At 47.1% G+C, this 17,944-nt stretch overlaps 1 protein-coding gene across 1 annotated transcript in view; it reads right to left on the reverse strand.

The window, feature by feature from the left end:
- LOC141121709 (uncharacterized) overlaps positions 1-17,944 on the reverse strand; it is a 113,671-nt gene that overhangs the window by 42,483 nt on the left and 53,244 nt on the right. The window lies entirely within an intron of this gene.

Genomic DNA, 17,944 nt, shown 5'->3' on the forward strand with positions numbered 1-17,944 from the left:
ATATGATGACACTGTACTGTACTGGTGACACCCTGATCACCCCCACACCAGTCATATGATGGCACTGGTGACACCTTGATCACCTCACACCAGTCATATGATGACGCTGTACTGGTGACACCCTGATCACCTCACACCAGTCATATGATGACACTGTACTGTACTGGTGACACCCTGATCACCTCACACCAGTCATATGATGACACTGTACTGTACTGGTGACACCCTGATCACCCCACACCAGTCATATGATGACACTGTACTGTACTGGTGACACCCTGATCACCTCACACCAGTCATATGATGACACTGTACTGTACTGGTGACACCCTGATCACCTCACACCAGTCATATGATGACACTGTACTGGTGACACCCTGATCACCCCACACCAGTCATATGATGACACTGTACTGTACTGGTGACACCCTGATCACCTCACACCAGTCATATGATGACACTGTACTGGTGACACCCTGATCACCCCACACCAGTCATATGATGACACTGTACTGTACTGGTGACACCCTGATCACCTCACACCAGTCATATGATGACACTGTACTGGTGACACCCTGATCACCTCACACCAGTCATATGATGACACTGTACTGTACTGGTGACACCCTGATCACCTCACACCAGTCATATGATGACACTGTACTGTACTGGTGACACCCTGATCACCTCACACCAGTCATATGATGACACTGTACTGGTGACACCCTGATCACCCCACACCAGTCATATGATGACACTGTACTGTACTGGTGACACCCTGATCACCTCACACCAGTCATATGATGACACTGTACTGTACTGGTGACACCCTGATCACCTCACACCAGTCATATGATGACACTGTACTGGTGACACCCTGATCACCTCACACCAGTCATATGATGACACTGTACTGTACTGGTGACACCCTGATCACCCCACACCAGTCATATGATGACACTGTACTGTACTGGTGACACCCTGATCACCTCACACCAGTCATATGTTGACACTGTACTGTACTGGTGACACCCTGATCACCTCACACCAGTCATATGATGACACTGTACTGGTGACACCCTGATCACCCCACACCAGTCATATGATGACACTGTACTGGTGACACCCTGATCACCCCACACCAGTCATATGATGACACTGTACTGGTGACACCCTGATCACCTCACACCAGTCATTTGATGACACTGTACTGTACTGGTGACACCCTGATCACCTCACACCAGTCATATGATGACACTGTACTGGTGACACCCTGATCACCCCACACCAGTCATATGATGACACTGTACTGCACTGGTGACACCCTGATCACCTCACACCAGTCATTTGATGACACTGTACTGCACTGGTGACCGTATGCAAAAAAATGCATGTGTCAAAATTGTCCGACGTGTCCGCCATAAAGTCCCGATAAAAATCACAGATCGCCACCGCTATAAATTTAAAGTTATTATGGGGTATGTGATACTCTGTACCATGTAGCTGTAGCCAGTCACCGCATCACAACAGTAAGCAAACTGTCATGAATGGAAAGCCATTAATGACAGTTAAGAACATTGCTTATAACAGTGATCATCACCAATAAGAAATAACAGTGTAAAAAAAAATCCTAATCGCCCCCTCATAGTAGTACACTATGGTGACCCTGAACTACTTTGATGACAGGATGTGAAAAAATGATTAAAAAAGAAAGTTTGAAAAACCTTAATTTTTTTTTTTTACATACTGTCACCAATCGGTGTCCCTGATCATTGCCACACCAGTCATATGATGACACTGTACTGGTGACACCCTGATCACCCCCACACCAGTCATATGATGGCACTGGTGACACCCTGATCACCTCACACCAGTCATATGATGACACTGTACTGTACTGGTGACACCCTGATCACCTCACACCAGTCATATGTTGACACTGTACTGTACTGGTGACACCCTGATCACCTCACACCAGTCATATGATGACACTGTACTGTACTGGTGACACCCTGATCACCTCACACCAGTCATATGATGACACTGTACTGTACTGGTGATACCCTGATCACCTCACACCAGTCATATGATGACACTGTACTGTACTGGTGACACCCTGATCACCTCACACCAGTCATATGATGACACTGTACTGTACTGGTGACACCCTGATCACCCCACACCAGTCATATGATGACACTGTACTGGTGACACCCTGATCACCTCACACCAGTCATATGATGACACTGTACTGTACTGGTGACACCCTGATCACCTCACACCAGTCATATGATGACACTGTACTGGTGACACCCTGATCACCCCACACCAGTCATATGATGACACTGTACTGGTGACACCCTGATCACCCCACACCAGTCATATGATGACACTGTACTGCACTGGTGACACCCTGATCACCTCACACCAGTCATTTGATGACACTGTACTGCACTGGTGACCGTATGCAAAAAAATGCATGTGTCAAAATTGTCCGACGTGTCCGCCATAAAGTCCCGATAAAAATCACAGATCGCCACCGCTATAAATTTTGCGCAAACTAATCAATATACGCTTATTGCATTTTTTTTTTTTTTTTTTTACAAAAAATATGTAGAAGAATACATATCGGCCTAAACTGAGGAAAAAAATTGTTTTTTTTATATATTTTTAGGGGATATTTATTATAGCAAAAAGTAAATAATATTGCTTTTTTTTTTTCAAAATTGTCGCTCTTTTTTGTTTATAGCGCAAAAAATAAAAAACGCAGAGGTGATCAAATACCACCAAAAGAAAGCTCTATTTATGGGGGAAAAAAAAGGACGTCAATTTTGTTTGGGTGCAACGTCGCACAACCGCGCAATTGTCAGTTAAAGCGACGCAGTGCGGAATCGCAAAATGTGCTCTGGTCAGGAAGGGGGTAAAATCTTCCGGGGCTGCAGCAGTTAAACCACCAGCACTTAAACCACCAGCACTTTTTTCTGAAGACACCATTTATTTCTTGAACTTTTATTTTTTGAACTTTCTTTTTTTTCACAAAAATTTTTTTTTGCTCAAACCTTTTTTCAAAAAAATGTGCACTTTATTACGTGTAGATTCACAGAATCTTTATGTATGAATCATTGCACAGTGGATTTTAAAACTTTTTTTGCAGTTATTCTGATGTATGAAATTTATGATTATTTGCACATATACATGTGCATATGTATACATGTCTATGACTTTATACACTTAGCACTTTATTGGGCACGTTAGCACTTTAATTTTGAAGCGCAGCACCATCTATTGTTTTTTTTTTTGTATTAAACCGGGACCTTTGATTTCTTATAATAAAAACACATTTCAAGGAGTGGAAACTGTATTTATTTTTTAACATCCTCCCCGGCTACATTCATACACTTACCCTAGCGTTTAACCACTTAACACTGGCTAGGCACACATTTCACCCTTTGATCCCCAGATGTTAAACCCTTCCCTGCCAGTGTTATTAGTACAATGACAGTGCATATGTTTAGCACAGATCACTGTATTATTGTCACTGGTCCCCAAAAATTGTCAAACGTGGCAGTTGGTGTCCGATTTGTCTGCCGCAATATTGCAGTCCCGCTATAAATCGCTGATCCCTGCTGTTACTAGTAAAAAAAATCCCATGGTTTGTAGATGCTATAAACTTTGCGCAAACCAAACAATATACGATTATTGGGATTTTTTTTACTAAAAATATGTGGCGGAATACATATTGGCCTAAATTTATGAAGAATTTTAGATTTTTTAAATATTTTTTAGTGGATATGTTTTATAGCAGAACGTAAAAAAAAAAATGTTGTTTTTTCATAATTGTCGGTCTTTTTTTGTTTATAGCACAAAAAATTAAAACCACAGAAGTGATCAAATACCACCAAAAGAAAGCTCTATTTGTGGGGGGGGGAAATACATCAATTTAATTTGGGTACAATGTCACATGACCGCACAATTGTCAGTTAAAGTAACGCACTGCCGTATCACAAAAAACGGCCTGGTCATGAAGGGGGTAAATCTAGAGGGCAATTGGTTAACTAATGCCTGCAAAGCTTCAGCATGGAATGATTTGTCAGTACGCCTGAACCATCCTAGGTCAACCTAAGATGATTGTGTTCCCCATTCCCACAGAAAGATTCTTCTCTTGTACAATGTCAGGACAGGTTATGTGTTCATTATCCAGGATTAGGGATGAGCTTGATGTTCGGGTCGAACATGAGTTTGACTCAAACATCAGGTGTTCACCTGTTCGCCGAAGAACGAACATTATGGGGCGTTCGTGGGAAATTTGAGCGCCCGCGGAACACCCCATAATGCACTGCAAGATCGCAGTGCATTGCTGTATGATGTATTGCAGTGCATTGCTGTATACCAGCGCCCTCTGCTAAGAGAGCCATAATTGGCCAAAGGCAGGGTGCTCAGGGGGACTAAGTCCATGCCCCACACTATATAAGGCTGCCTACACGGCGGTCCTGTGTAGTGTTGTTGGCGTGGACGGAGAGATATCTTGAGTTAGATTAAGCAGGCAGGTTATTCAGTTAGTGGCAGTGTATTTGAGATATATATATGTGTGTATACAGTCAGTCTCATGTATATGTGTGTGTGTGTGTGTATATATATATATATATATATATATATATACACACACACACACTCTGCAGCATCTAGTCAGTGTAGCCTATATCTACATTCTACTGTGCATTCCGTGGTGTACTATTTCTAATCTACTTCAGGCGGTGTATTTGATATATATTTGATATTTGATATATATATATATATATATATATATATATATATATATATATATATATATATATATATACATACACACAGTCAGTCTAGTATATACATATATATATATTGTGACGGTATGCGAGGTGAAGTCATCGATTGTCGGTATATTTCACCTCGCATTTGTTCTATTGTCAGAGACTGAACCGGAATTCTTTCCCAGATTTTTCCAGCCTCTGTGGCAGGCTTGGTTCTGGTCCGGGTCTTGTGCTCTACTTGAGTCCATGTTCAGGTGGACTTTAAATGACCAGGAAGAGAGCACAGCGGTACTCTGGCCTGAGACTCAGAAGGGAATCTGAGAGAGAAGAGCCCTGTTTGTTTGGATTGAAAATGAACGTTTGCTTTACTTCATGTTTTGTGGGTGACGGGGACCAGCCCCACACTGTATAGAGAGCAGTTTACTGTTTAGTTTAGCAACGGACGGCAAGGATTTGTTTTACTGTTTTGTGTATTTTTATGACTTTGCAAACAACCTGTAAATAAAGCTGGCAACCCGCCAGATTTTAAAGAACTGCCTGTACTCTGACCTTTATTTCAAGAAAGGGTGATCCCCACAAGCTAATCTCCCCACACGTAGTGGATTCAGCGGGCAATTTCTGAAGATGGAGGAAATGATAAAGGCCCTGCTACAGGCCAATGAGAAACCAACCGCCAAGTTGCAGAGGCCGCTGCAGCAGGAGATGCACTGCCAAATCGCAGAGGCCGCTGCAGCACAACAGGAAGTCGCTGCAGCACAACAGGCGGCCCAGCAGGAGATGAACTGGCAGTTTGCAGAGGCTCTAATGGAACTGAAAAAGGGGTCTGCACCTCCTGTGCCAGTGGAACCAAAGATGGTACGTGCCTCCTACTACCTACAGAAAATTACACCTGCCAATGATGTTGAGGCTTACCTTGCGACTTTTGAGAGAGTCCGCAAAGGATGGCCAAAAGAACAGTAGGCGGGTCTGTTGGCCCCATTTCTGACAGGAGAACCTCAAAAGGCCTATTTTGACCTGGAACCGGATAAGGCTCAGGACTTTGAGACTCTGAAGACAGAGATACCCACACGCTTGGGTGTCACTATGGCAGTCTGGGCCCAGCGCGTGCATCAGTGGACCTACTCCAGCAACCAGCCACCCCATTCTCAAATGTTCGACCTGGTCCACCTCACCAGGAAGTGATTGCAGCCAGAGACCTTGACAGGCCCTCAGATCATGGAGCGTGTGGTAATGGACCGGTACCTGCAGGCGCTCCCTGCTGCTCTGAGGAAATGGGTCAGTCAGGGGGATCCCAAAACTGCAACCCAGTTGGTGGTCCTAGTGGAGAGGTACATTGCTACTGAGGACTTGATGAACCCATCTACGCCCCACTTCAGTGTGTTCAGGGGTACAAGATCGCCCAGCCAGCCGTTCTGGTAAGACTGTTCCGGGGTTCAAGAGCATAGGGAAGTTAGATAAGACTGTTGTTACAGCTGATGAGACTGTGGGTCCTAGACCTGGAGATTGGCCAAAGAAGCCAGGAAGGTCTTTGGGACCGTTAAGAGGACTGGGAGTAGAGCATATACGATGTTTTCGTTGCATTGCATTAGGGCCAATTGATGCAAACTGTCCTATAAATGATGAACCTATGCAATGCCATTATGCTTATTTGAAAAGACACATGTCTCTGTTTGCACAGGTCGCATGTACTGCATCATGTCAGACTAGCATTGAAAAACAAATGTGTGTTATTTCAGTGGATGGGAAGCCACTCACAGCCCTGCTAGACTTTGGTAGTGTGGTGACCCTAGTCAGGGATGGTTGTGTAAACCCCACAAAACTACACCCCAGTACTATTGGGGTAATTTGCATCCATGGGGACACTTGGGACTACCAGACAGCGGTGGTTGAGGTTGATACCCCCTTGGGCAGTGTAACACATTCAGTGGGTGTGGTACCTTCGCTGCTTTGTGAAGCTTTAGTGGGGAGAGTATTTCCCCATTTCTGGAATTTATGGGAGGGCAAAGGGAGGCTGGTAGGTAGAGCTCCCCTGCTGGGGAAGCACGGGAACTCTCACCAGACCCTTTTTGCCAAAAGGAAGGGGAAGGTGTTGGTGGGATCAAGGAAGCCAGAGATCCTCCTCCTTTTCCTGTCATGGCTGGGGACCCGGAGGACCTGGAAGCTAGCTCCCAGCCCGGGGGTAACGAACAGGAGAACACCTCTGACCCTCACAATGAGAGTAGCCAGAATCTGGTACCCGACTTAGAGGTCAGGAGAGAGGATTTCTGTACCGAGCATCCAGTCAGTGTAGCCTAGAGATCTACATTCTACAGTGAATTCCGTGGTGTACTATTTCTAATCTACTTCAGGTGGTGTATTTGATATATATGTACAGTCAGTCTAGTATATATGTATATACATATATATATATTGTGACGGTATGCGAGGTGAGGTCATCGATTATCGGTATATTTCACCTCGCATTTGTTCTATTGTCAGGGGCTTGAACCGGAATCCAGACCCTTTTTTCCAAAAGGAAGGGGATTCTGTTGGTGGGATCAAGGAAGCCGGAGATCCTCTTTCTTTCCCCATCATGGCTGGGGAGCCGGAGGTCCTGGAAGCTAGCTCCCAGCCCGGGGGTAATGAACAGGAGAACACCTCTGACCCCGACAAAGAGTAGCCAGAATGTGGTACCCAACTTAGAGGTCAGGAGAGAGGATTTCTGTACTGAGCAACTCTGAGATGCCACCCTCATGAGAGCCAGAGAAAACATTAAAATGGTGGATGGGGAACCGGAGGATCCTAATTGGGGGGTGTCTCTCCCCTACATGGCCCTTAAAAACCACTTACTGTATCAGGTGGTAGAACGGGGAGAGGATGTGGTAAAACAGCTACTGGTTCCCAAACCCTTCCGTAGGGTGGTGCTAGACCTGGCCCATGGTCATGTAATGGGGGGACATCTTGGAATTGAAAAGACCGAGGAGAGAATCGCCCAGAATTTTTTTCTGGCCCGGGTTGTATGTAGATGTCAGGGAATACTGTGAATCGTGCCCCGAGTGCCAAATGTCGGCACCGTTGCCACATTTTTGCAGTCCTCTTGTTCCTTTACCAATAAACGAGGTCCCGTTTGAGAGAATTGCCATAGACCTCGTGGGGCTGGTAGTGAAGTCTGCCCGGGGTCACCAGCACATTTTGGTAATCCTGGACTATGCAACGCGCTGCCCTGAGGCCATTCCCTTGGGTAACACTTTGGCTAAGACTATCGCCAAGGAGCTAGTCCAGGTGTTTAGGCGAGTGGGGATCCCAAAAGAAGTCTTAACCAATCAGGGCACCCCATTTATGTTCAGGGTTACCAAGGAACTGTGTAAGCTATACAAAATCTCCCATCTCCATACCTCTGTCTACCACCCCCAAAAGAGATGATCTTGTCGAAAGATTTAATAAAACTTTGAAAAGTATGCTGAAAAAGGGTGGTCGACAAAGATGGGAGAAACTGGGATTTTTTGCGACCTTATCTCATGTTTGCCATACGTGAGGTACCGCAGGCATCCACAGGCTATTCCTCCTTTGAGCTCTTGTATGGTAGACATCCCAGGGGGCTACTAGATGTTGCCAAGGAAACATGGGAAGGAGAGGCCACCCCATATAGAAGCATCATAGAGCATGTCTCCTTGATGCAGGATCGAATCGCAGCTGTCATGCCCCTGGTACGAGAACATATGGAGCGAGCCCAGGAGGCTCAGAGGAGGATCTATGAGGGGAGTGCCTAGGTCTGTACTTTCAGCCCCGGGGACAGAGTGTTGGTGCCCACGGTGGAAAGCAAGTTCCTAGCCAAGTGGCAGGGTCCCTTTGAGGTTGTCGAAAGGGTGGGGGAGGTAAACTATAAAGTCTACCAGCTAGGAAAAAGGAAACCACACCAAATCTATCTTGTGAATCTCTTAAAGCCCTGGAAGGAAAGAGAGACTTTACTGGCCGTATCCCCACCTCCCTCGGACCAGGTACCGGTGACACCTTGACATCCCCATAACGGATTCCCTGTCCGTGGCACAACAAAGTGACGTTAGGGTGTTTGTGTACAAAAATAGAGACTTTTTCTCCCCCTTACCCGGACCGACCAACGTGATCCAGCATGACATAGTGACGGAACCTGGGGTTCACTTAAATGTAAAGTCATAGAATCCCAGAGGCTAGGCGAGAGGCAGTCGCGAAGGAAATCAAAAATATGTTAGAGTTGGACGTAATATAAAAGTCCCACTGTGAGTGGTTGAGCCCCATAGTGCTGGTCCCAAAACCTGATGGCACTATCAGGTTTTGTAAAGACTTTAGGAAACGCAACAGTGTGTCTAAGTTTGATGCATACCCGAACTCGTGGATAGATTGGGACAGGCTCGCTACATAACAACCCTAGACCTAAGGAAAGGCTATTGGCAAATACCGCTAACTGAATCAGCAAAGGAAAAGACTGCCTTTTCCAGTACTGAGGGCTCGTTTCAGTACAAGCGGATGCCTTTTGGTCTACATGGAGCCCCTTCATCATTCCAGCGAATGATGGACAAAACTTTGAGACCACATCGCCCGTATGCAGCTGCTTATTTAGACGATGTGGTCATCCACAGCCCAGATTGGGAATCGCACCTGCTCTGAGTACAAGCAGTGGTAGATTCCCTTAGGAAAACAGGTCTCACCGCCAACCCAAAAAAGTGTGTCATAGGCCTGGAGGAGGCCAAATACCTTGGGTATGTTATTGGCCGGGGACTGGTCAAGCCTCAGACCAATAAGGTTGAGGCAATTCAAAAACGGCCCCAACTGGTAAACAAAAAACAAGTTCGAGCCTTCCTGGGCATTACCGGGTATTACAGACAGTTTATACCCAACTTTGCCACCATTGCCGCCCCTCTGACCGACCTGATGAAGGGTAGAGGGTTGGTCATGGTTAAATGGAATCCTAAAGCAGAGGAGACGTTCCAGAAATTAAAGCAGGCCCTTTGTGTACTACCAGTGCTAGTGACCCCGGACTTCACAAAGGAGTTTGTGGTACAGACGGACACCTCTGAGGTGGGACTAGGGGCTGTACTATGCCAGAATAGAGATGGTGAGGAACACCCGGTTGTATACCCGAGCCGGAAACTGAACAAGCACGAAAAAAACTATGCCATTGTTGAAAAGCAGTGAATAGATATTAAATGGGCCTTAGACTCCCTGAAGTATTATTTGTTGGGGAGTAGGGATGAGCTTCGAGTTCAAGTCCAACCCATGTTCGACCGTTCGTCGAATTGCGAACAATATGGGCCGTTCACGCCAAATTCGAGTGGCGCGTCACAGCCCATAATTCACTGCGGCATCGCAGTGCATTGCTGGCTGATGATTGGCCAAGCATGCACTATGACCCGCATGCTTGGCCAATCACAGCACTGTCTGTATAGAGAGCCGTAATTGGCCAAAGCCAGGGTGGCTTTGGCCAATTATGGCTCAGGGGGTTTAGTACACGCCCTACACTATATAAGGCTGCCTGCACGTCGGCCCTGTGTAGTGTGTTCCGGCATTGAGATAGAGAGAGAGAGAGACAGTGTCATTTGATTTAAGTTAGATAGAGTAGGCAGGCAGGTCAGTTAGCTGCACTTACAGTGTATTGTGTATATATATATGCATCCTAGGTGTTGTGTGTGTGTGTGTGTATATATGTGTGTGTGTATATATATATATATATATATATATATATATATATATATATATACTGTATTCAGTTTAGCTAGATCCGTTTCTGTTATTCTCTTCCTACTGAAAGGCAGTCAGGGGTTTTTACAGTATTTACAGCTACCTGAAGAAAATTGCTGGTGTTCTTCTGATCCTAGTCCTATTAGCTACAGTGTTTACAGTTAGTGTAGTGCATCCTCTGCACAGTGGGCACCTAAAGCTACCTGAAGAAAATTGGTGGTGTTCTTCTGATCCTATTAGTACCGCAGGCAGCTGCAGTATCTACAAGTTAGTGTAGTGCGTCCTCTGCACAGTGTGCACCTAAAGCTACCTGAATAAATTGGTGGTGTTCTGATCCTATTAGTACCGCAGGCAGCTGCAGTATTTACAGTTAGTGTAGTGCGTCCTCTGCACAGTGGGCACCTAAAGCTACCTAAAGACAATTGCTGTTGTTCTGATCCTATTAATACCACAGGCAGGCAACTGCAGTATTTACAGTTAGTGTACTGTGTCCTCTGCACAGTGTGCACCTAAAGCTACCTGAAGACAATTGCTGGTGTTTTCTTATACTAATAATACTACAGGCAGGTAGTTTATTCTGCTAGCATCAATATATATATATACATCCCAGCTTTGTGCAGCTACATCTCACTGCAGGCCATTAGTATGTCTGGAAGGCCAACAAGGAGAGGCAGACAGTCACAAGCCAATAAAAGAGGGCAAGCAGGCTCTGTGTCTAGAGGCAACAGTGCTGGTCATGGAGACGGTGCATCCTCATCAGCACGTGGCCGTGGGACACGTTTGTCCTTTTTTTGGCAGCTGGCCACGTTGAGCCGCAACATGCGGAAGACTTGGTAGAGTGGATGACCAAGCCATTCTCATCCTCTCTCACCCAGGCTCAGGGTACTTTGTCTGGCAAAGAAGCTGCCAACGCGGCCTCTTCCCTCGGCTCAATGGCATCAGTCCATGGCATCACAATGGAATCAGTCCTTCCATAGCCCCACTATGTCCTCCTGAGAAGTCCCCCGAACTGTTTGACCACAGTGTTGGGTACATGCTCCAGGAGGATGCCCAGCGTTTTGAAGGCTCCGATGATGGTACCCAGCTAGAGGAAGGCAGTAACGTGAGCCCAGAGAGAGGGGGTGCCCAAGAAGGACAGCAATCTGGCAGTCATGTTCCCCCAGCTGCAGCATACTGCCAGCTTTGCTCCAGTGATGAGGAGGGAGGGGATGATGAGGTCACTGACTCCATGTGGGTGCCTGATAGGAGAGAGGAGGAGGCACATCTCCAATAAGGCAGGATGCCATCCAGGGGCCAGCTTAAGGGCAGCACACCGAATGCATCACACTGCAGATCTCTGCATGTGCAGGGCGCTGCTGTCTCTATTCCAAAAGTTCTTTGGTGTGGGCCTTTTTTGAGACAAGTGCATCAGATCCCACTGCTGCTATTTGCAACATATGTCTCAAGCGTATCTCGCATGGCCAAAACATCACCCGCTTGGGCACCACATGCTTGACCAGACATATGTCGACCTGCCATGCAGTTCGTTGGCAATCGTACCTAAAAGACCCACACCAAAGAACAAAGCGGACCTCTCCTTGCTCCTCATCAGCTGGGATCTCCAACCCCACTATACCTTCAGTCCTCTCTGAAACCTGCACTGAGAGGAATGAAGGTGTAGAATTAGGTGTGTCACAGCCAAGTACTTGCGGGCAATCTGCTATTGCTACACCGATGTCAGATTGTACCAGTAAAATTTCCCTGCCCCAGCTGCTGCACCACCAAAAGAAGTTCGCTCCCAGCCATCCACATGCCCAGCGGTTGAATGCTAGCTTGGCTAAATTGCTAGCACTTCAATTGCTGCCTTTTCAGTTGGTAGACTCTGCCCCCTTCCGTGAGTTTGTGGAATGTGCGGTTCCTCAGTGGCAGGTTCCCAAACGCCACTTTTTCTCACGGAAGGCGATTCCGGCTCTCTACCGGCATGTGGAAGGCAATGTCTTGGCCTCGCTGGACAGGGTGGTCAGTGGTAAGGTGCATATTACCGCTGACTCATGGTCCAGCAGGTATGGACAGGGACGTTACCTATCTTTCACCGCGCACTGGGTGACTCTTCTGGCAGCTGGGAAGGATGCAGGACAGGATGCGGTAGTGTTGGAGGTTGTTCTGCCACCACGCCTCCAAAATTCTACTAGTGTTGATTCTGCCACACCTCTCTCCTCCACCCCCTCTTCTTCTTCTTCCTCCATGGCCTCTTCCTGTGCTGATTTGTCCTCGGAACCAGCGGTGCTCCATAGGCGTTTAAGGGGCTACGCAAGCTTGAGCTGGTGTGGCTTGGGGGACAGGAGCCACACTGGGGCATAGATTCTGTCAGCTCTGCAGGGGCAGGTTCAGAGGTGGTTGACGCCATGCCAGCTTAAGGCAGGTATGGTGGTTTGCGACAATGGCACCAACCTCCGACTGGGACAACTGACCCATGTGCCCTGTTTGGCTCACGTCCTTAACTTGGTGGTGCAGCTGTACTTGGGCAGGTACCCGGGCTTACAGGATGTCCTGAGGCAGGCCAGAAAAGTCTGTGTGCATTTCCGCCGGTCATATAATGCCAGTGCTCGGCTGTCTGAATTTAACCTGCCCAAGAACCGCCTAATCTGTGACATGCCAACCAGGTGGAACTCAACGTTGGCCATGCTGCAGCAGCTGCACACGCAGCAGAGAGCCATCAATGAGTACCTATGCGACTATGGCACCAGGACAGGGTCAGGGGAACTTGTTTTTTTTCCCCACGCCAGTGGGCTATGATAAGGGATGCATGCACTGTCCTGTCACCATTTGAGGACGCCACGAGGATGGTGAGCAGTGACAGTGCATGCATCAGTGACACTGTCCCTCTTGTCCACCTGTTGGAGCACACGCTGTGTGGAATAATGGACAGGGCACTTGAAGCAGAACAGAGAGAGGAAGAGGAGGACTTCCTTACCTCCCCAAGGCCCCCTTTATCCAGACAGTGTTCCTGCGTGCCCGCCGATCACACAGGAAGAGGAGGAGGAGATGGAGGAGGATTGTGTCAGCATGGAGGTGGAGCCTGGCACTCAGCATCAGCAGCAGTCTTCAAGGGATCATTTACAGTCCCAAGAAACCCATGGACTTGTACGTGGCTGGGAGGAGGTGGCTGCGGATCATGTCATCCTTAGTGACCCAGAGGACTCTGGACCGAATGCCTCAGCAAACCTACGCTGCATGGCCTCCCTGATCGTGCAAAGCCTGCGGAAGGATCCTCGTATATGTGTTATCAGTGCTGCTGGAGGCTTTGTAACCGATCACAGGGTGCGCCTGTCCACCGAATTAGTCGATCGTCTGACCTTCATAAAAATGAATCAGTCTTGGATCACCAGCTACCAAGCACCTGATACTGATGTAACCGATTGATTTATTTTTTTAATGTGAGATCCCTATGCTGATGCTGAGTGACTATCCTGTTATGCTGAGTCACCATCCTCTTCCTCCTCAACTTTCATGCTGATAGCTTGTAAGAACATTTTTGGTTCTGGGCACCGCCACCAGTGCCCAAGGCCCAATTTTTCAGCCCCCTGTTTAACAGGGGCGTATATTTACAATTTTTGATGCAATACTTTGCAGCAGGGCTCATTCCTGTGCTCCAACTATACGGTAGTATCTGTGAGGGGTTGCAGTGTTGTGGCACCAGCACCAGTGACCAAGGCCCAATTTTTCAGCCCCTGTTTAACAGGGGCGTATAATTACAATTTTTGATGCAATACTTTGCAGCAGGGCTCATTTCTGCGCTCCAACTATAGCATCTGTGAGGGGTTGCAGTGTTGTGGCACCAGTGCCTAAGGCCCAATTTTTCTGCCCCTGTTTAACAGGGACATGTAATTACAATTCTTGATCTAATATTTTACAGCAGGGCCCATTCCTGCGCCCACCAAGAGTAAATGTGAGGGCTTACAGTGTTGTGGCAACACCACCACCACCAAAGGCCCAATTTTTCTACCACTGTTCAACAATGGCATGTAATTACAATTCTTGATCTAATATTTCACAGCAAGGCCCGTTCCTGCACCCACCAAGAGTAACTGTGAGGGCCTACAGTGTTGTGGCAACACCAACACCTAAGGCCCCAACTTCTGCTGAGTATATAGGGCAGGCCCCTATTTTCAAACATCCAACTTACAAACGACTCCTACTTGCAAACGGAAGGAGACAACAGGAAGCGAGATGAAATCTACCCCTAGGAAGGGTATATAGGGCCTGGGGGGCCCCACGCCTTTCCTTTTTTAAATTTTTTTTTAACAAACAGGAGTGCTTTATTGAAGGAAGAAAAGAATACATACAATATAGCATAGTCAATACAGTGTGTTACAAGAGTACCGCTTTTCACATTAATATCAGCATTTCACATAGTACAAATATCCACACATATCTATCAGGATGTATTATGTTCTAGTAACTAGATTAGGACAATTCTCGATCTCATGTTCAGGAGTATGAGCCCTGAGTGAGAGGGGGAGTAGATATATGTGAAAAGAGAGGAGGGGAAGAGACCGGCAAGGGACAGGACCGAGGGAGGGGGGGGCAAGGAGGAGAAGGGAGTCAGAAGACAGATCAACATATCACGGATCTCTGTGTCCTATTGTTTAGATTGATGTCCATGTCGACCACACTTTCTCAAATTTCCATGGACACCTACAACTGATGTACGTCAGTTTATATAACGGAAGGGCAGCATTGACTTTGTTTTCCCATGTAGCTACATTTGGGGGGGCAGGAGAGGACCTCCTTTTTTCAATTTGGGTGCGGGGTTCCCCTTAATATCCATAAAGGGCCTGGTAATGGACGGGGGGGGCGTACCCATGCCGTTTGTCTCACTGATTTTCATCCATATTGCCAGGACCCGACATTATATTAAAGCCGCAAGCAGTTATAAATGACATTCATTCCTTTAAAAATGTTATTTTGTGCAGGGACTGTTCCAAGCACGGGAAAAACGTGGCACTTTACAGGCATACTATAGACACCCCCCCAGGTACGATATTTAAAGGAATATTTTACTTTTTTTTTGCACTTTAAGCATCATTAATATCACGGCTCCCGAAAAAATGGATGTTTTTAAAACTTTTTTTTGCATTGATACATGAATGATTTTTGGGTCAATAACTTGCATATTAGCCTTTTAAAATTAGCACTTTTGATTTCAAACGTTCGAGTCCCATAATGGGGTTCTATAGTTTGCGCAAACTTTCGGCCTGTTCGCCGGTTCTGGTGTGAACCGAACCGGGGGGGTGTTTGGCTCATCCCTATTGGGGAGGTCATTTAAGCTGGTCACCGACCATGCTCCCCTAAAGTGGATGTGTGACAACTGAGAGAAAAATGGCCACGTGACAAGGTGGTTTCTGGCTTTACAGCCCTTTAAATTTACAGTAGAGCATAGGCTGGGCAAGCTCCAAAACAATGCAGATGCCCTCTCTTGCAGGCATTGTAAGTTTGGGACAATTGCTCAGCCGCAGGGGCTTGAGCAGAGGGGGAGGATATGTGACGGTATGCGAGGTGAGGGCATCGATTATCAGTATATTTCACATCGCATTTGTTCTATTGCCAGGGGCTTGAACCGGAATCCGGCCCAGATTTTTCCAGCCTCTGTGGCGGGCTTGGTTCTGGTCTGGGTCTTCTGGTCCACTTGAGTCCATGCTCAGGTGGACTTTAAATGACCAGGAAGAGAGCACAGCAGTGCTCTGGCCTGAGACTCAAAAGGGAATCTGAGAGAGAGGAGCCCGGTTTGTTTGGATTGAAAACAAAGGTTTGGTTTTGTGGGTGACGGGGACCAGCCCCACGCTGTATAGAGAGCAGTGTACTGTTTAGTTTAACGCTGGACAGCAATGATTAGTTTTACCGTTTTGTTTATTTTTATGACTTTGCAAACCACCTGTGAATAAAGCAGGCAACCCGCCAGATTTTAAAGAAACTGCCTGTACGCTGACCTTTAAGAAAAGGTGATCCCCAAGAGCTAATCTCCCCACTATATATATATATATATATATATATATATATATATATATATATTGATGGCCCTCCAATGAGTACCCAGTGCAGCCACTGCAGCATGGCCAACGTTGAGTTCCACCTGGTGGGCATGTCACAGATTAGGCGGTTTTTGGGCAGGTTAAATTCCTTTAAATATCGTACCTCTGCAGCATCCAGTGTAGCCTATATCTACAGTGCATTTCGTGGTGCACTGTTTCTACTACTTTACTGGTGGTGTACACAATACAGTGCAGCCATAGTGCAGTTGCTACTATACTTCTGGTGGTGTACACAGTACACAATACAGTGCAGCGTGGTGTTGCAAAACAAAATATACATCATGTCCGGAAGGCCACCAAGGAGAGGCAGAAACTCACAGGCCACTAAAAGAGGGCAAGCAGGCTCTGTGTCTACAGTCAACAGTGCTGGTCGTGGACATGGTGCATCCTCTGCAGGTGGCCATGGGGCATGCTTGTCCTTTTTTTTCTGCTGCTGGCCGTGTTATTGAGCCAGAACATGCAGAAGAGTTGGTGGAGTGTATAACAAAGCCGCCCTCATCCTCTGTCACCCAGGCTCAGAGTAGTTTGCCTTCCAATGCAGCTGCCAAAGCGGCCTATTCCACCGGCTCCTTGTCCACAGTCACTCCTTCCGTAGCACCACCATCATGCACAGAGGTGTCCCCTGAACTATTTAACCACAGTGTCAGGTACATGCTGCTGGAGGATGCGCAGCGATTAGAAGGCTCCGATGTTGGTTCCCATGTTGAGGAAGGGAGTAACGTGAGCCTAGAGAGAGGGGTGCCCAAGAAGGACAAGAAACTGGCAGTCATGTTCCCCCAGCCACAGCATACAGCCAAATTTGCTCCAGTGACGAGGGAGGGAGGGAGGGGATGATGGGGTCACTGACTCTACTTGGGTGCCTGATAGAAGAGAGGAGGAGGAGGCACAACTCCAACGAGGCAAGATGTCCTCTAGGTGGCAGCTTAAGAGCAGCCCCCCAACTGCATCACACCGCAGAGCTCCACAGGTGCAGGGCACTGCTGACTCCCCACTGATTTTGAAAAGTTCCTTGGTGTGGGCCTTTTTTGACATGTGTGCAGCAGATCGCACCGTTGCTGTTTGCAACCTATGTCTGAAGCGGATCAAGCATGGCCAGAACAGCAGCCGCTTGGGCACCACATGCTTGACCAGACATATGACGACCTCCCATGCATTTCGTTGGCAACAGTACTTGAAAGACCCACATCAAAGAAAAAGGTGGACCTCTCCTTGCTCCTCATCTGGGATCTCCAACCCCACTATACCTCCAGTCCTCTCAAAAACCTGCACTGAGAGGAATGAAGGTATAGCAATAGGTGCCCCAAGTACTTGCAGCCAATCTGCTATCAGTACACCTACTTTGGATTTTAGCAGGCTAATTTCCCTACCCCAGTTGCTAAACCGTAAAAAAGA

This window comes from Aquarana catesbeiana, unplaced genomic scaffold (genome assembly GCF_042186555.1).
Source record: "Aquarana catesbeiana isolate 2022-GZ unplaced genomic scaffold, ASM4218655v1 unanchor228, whole genome shotgun sequence".
Taxonomy (NCBI): Eukaryota; Metazoa; Chordata; class Amphibia; order Anura; family Ranidae; genus Aquarana; species Aquarana catesbeiana.